This window comes from Bactrocera latifrons, unplaced genomic scaffold (genome assembly GCF_001853355.1).
Source record: "Bactrocera latifrons isolate USDA-ARS-PBARC rearing strain unplaced genomic scaffold, ASM185335v1 scaffold_737, whole genome shotgun sequence".
NCBI classification, from domain to species: domain Eukaryota; kingdom Metazoa; phylum Arthropoda; class Insecta; order Diptera; family Tephritidae; genus Bactrocera; species Bactrocera latifrons.
Window position 1 is genome coordinate 51,938 of NW_017537420.1, and position 3,344 is coordinate 55,281.

The window sequence follows — 3,344 nt, forward strand, 5'->3', positions numbered from 1 at the left end:
ATATTTTCAAAAGAAAATATTTTTATTTTAATAGATATTCTTAAAGATGAGAATAATATGAGCAAACACATGAAAAATTAAGTTGTTTATTTAAGCGTATTTTTAACTGTGGTAAGTTAACAAATGTTCAACATAGAAAAATGTTACGAACAAATAAGCAACCATGCCGAATAATGGGGTCCAGAATATACTCATTCACAGCCATATTTCTWTTTTCCCAACATAACGAAGGTTTTTGAGAGACAATTTGTTTGAATTTCTTTAATGGAACAATCTTTGCTATGGTTTATTTAGTTATTTGAATCTGGAACAAGTGTTTGCTAATTTCCATTGGGAAGATAAATAATAGATCGACATAACTAAACATAGCTTCGTCAATATTGCTGCGTAATGGGTCAGGTTCCAATTTTGTGATTTAAGAGATGAAAAAGCGATACGAGATGCTGTGAAGTACTTGAATGTAGTTATCAACTTAGGTGGTCCTGAATTCGAGACAAAATTTTGCATTCAACGACGTGGTCGTGGTAGGTTCATGTTGCATTGCTACGTTAGCTAAAATTAAACTTTATTTCAAAAGATTTACCATCTATTTTTTTTTTTAGTAGAATCAGCAAAGAAGCTGGTGTACAACGTTTGATTATTTATCTGTCTTAAACGCTAGTCCCAAACCAATGARCTTTGTGCTTGAGGGGGTAGGCAACTTTTTGAAGAGCAAATACTACGGTGAATGTGCTGTTCAGATGTTGCACAGGCTATTGTCAATTGCACTAAGGATCCCGATACTGCTGGTCAGGTTTATCAAGCTGTTGGGTAGGTTTTGAGCAAAATTAAATTTACATACTTTCTAATATGCTAAACACTCAACACCCAGCTTGCAGATCAAAGCGTTACCAGTTGAGCGAATTAATTGACTGGTTCCATCTTGTTATGCGCAAAGCTGAAATAGTCGTTAAGACGTGCATTACGATCCTACCTTCCTAGTGAAAGCCAAGTTCACTGAGCTTATCTGTCCTGGACAACCTATTGGTGAGCTACATATGGAACGTATCGATCGCGAATGTATTACCGATGTCGTTTGGGTGCACAATTGACCTCCATGGAAGAGGAAGTACCATGGGAATTGCGACCATATCGTGCTGCTATGATACCGAATTGGGAGAGTGAGAGGAACCAGCTTCACCAAAACCGATAGGACATCTGGAAGAACTACGTATGTTTGCATAAAACAACTATAATGGCAACAACGCTAACAACAACAGCCAAGCAAATAACAAACAACACTCATCAAATGAAAGTTGGCGGCGTTGGTGACCAAGCAGCGATTTGAAAAAGAAACTTTTGCATATACGCTAATTACAATTCGTCCTTACATCCAGTGAATTATGGTCGATTATGAATGGTGTTCAAGTTGATATTTAAAATTTAAAAAACAAATAAATGTAATTTGGCTAATAATGAACCTCTATTAGAAAGTAAGAAATTTGAATTATATTTTTATTTGGGCCAAACAAGTTATTATCTATTTAAATAATTTCAAACGTAATATATTTCGAACAATCATTTTTTTTTTTTTAAATATTATGCCAGTATTGCTATTAAGCATGGCAAAATAGTGTTGCGTAAGCTAATTTAAACTACTTTTTACTAGTATATACATATTGCAAATTCAAAAAATAATTTCTTGAAGAATCCTTTTTATTTAAAAACTTAGCTTAGAACTAAAAAATAATGTGATAAATCTGTTTGGATAATCAGTCCATTTGGGAACGAGTAGGATTCCTGACCGCCGGCGTATAGCTCAATTCTGACATATAAAACGTGTATGTAGTTTGAGATTACAAAATTCTATACTTAAAATATAGAAAATTGCTATATAATTATCTCTTGATTTATCTTACAATAAAAAATTGTGTTTTACTGTTCAGACGAATTATTATGATATTATTATGGTCCACTCATTATCAAATATAATTTCCTATTTGTCCTTGAACAAGTTAACGCTTAAAAATATATAGCATATATATCTATATCATGGAGGTATAATGAATTTTTTTGCTAACAGCAATAAACTTTGTACCAAATATTGAAAACAGTATTGTTACAAAAGTAGTATTAAGTTTGGTACCACTTGTATTTGTATTGCTATATGCATCCCTTATTATAAAAACTGGGCGCCGCGGTTGTCTGTTTGTCTACTTAAACAATAGCTGTATGTATACGGAATGTATAGCATTATGTGTGTTTGTCTTGCTATATATGTACATTCCTTATTATAAACCATTGTATAACGCTACAAGTAACAAAAGAGTCAGCTGTTTTCCAAGAATTTTTCACAGCTGAGATCACCTGATCGAAATCTGCTTTTTTTAGGCACARAGGTGTAATTAAAATGTAGGTGGTCAACTTTTTTGTGAAAAAGTATTTGCAACGGAAAACATTAATGAAAACTTTCAAAAATAGTTTTGAAACAAAAGTTTATTGGATATTTATTGCTCTTCCTCACCACGTCTCAGGTTGCAATGTAGGCGCGCTACCGATCTTTTTTGGGTGTTCGGTTCCCCAGGAGGCCTATTTTGACTTTTTTTTTTATATATACAGTTTTAAATCAATCTATTGTATTTGTTATAAAAACTATGACAAGACAAAACTGAATATATCAAGTCAGGTACAATTCATGAATATTAATTACATTAAAAATATAACTGGAAACTATTTAAACAAAACCTAAAATAAATATAAACAAATCGGGTACAATTCCATTGTAAACATTAACAATACAAGTCATAACAATCGGCTTGTGTTAATTTTAACAAAAACAAAAATTAATATAAAAAATCAGGTACAATTCACGAACAACAACAATAATATTCAAAAAAATCTGCTAAGTAATAAATAATATTTACAAAATATTCAAAATAACCCACAGCGAAATTCTTATTAAAAATCCTATAAAGGAATAGTGGTGGAAAGAAGGGTCCTATACCTGGTACACCAAAACAAACAAAAAAATATTGGTAATAAGCGTACAAACCTAATCGCTAAAATTCTCATTTCAAAATCACAGATCAAGGTAACTATGGAAATAAATATTTTTTTTTATAAAATTGGAAACATTTAATAATATATTGATACAATAATTAATATTTTGGACAAAACTGATTAAATTTAATGTTTAGAAATTTAAATAATCGAAAAATATTTGAACGTTTTAGTAGTAGAATATTTGGGGCAACCCGTACCAAGTGGCTAGTTCTTCTTCTTCTTGATTGGCGTAGACACCGCTTACGCGATTATAGCCGAGTTAACAACAGCGCGCCAGTCGTTTCTTCTTTTCGCTACGTGGC

At 31.8% G+C, this 3,344-nt stretch overlaps 1 pseudogene; it reads left to right on the top strand.

The window, feature by feature from the left end:
• Positions 1 to 1,338, top strand: part of LOC108976181 — a 1,655-nt pseudogene extending 317 nt beyond the window's left edge.
• The last annotated feature ends 2,006 nt before the right edge of the window (positions 1,339 to 3,344 follow it).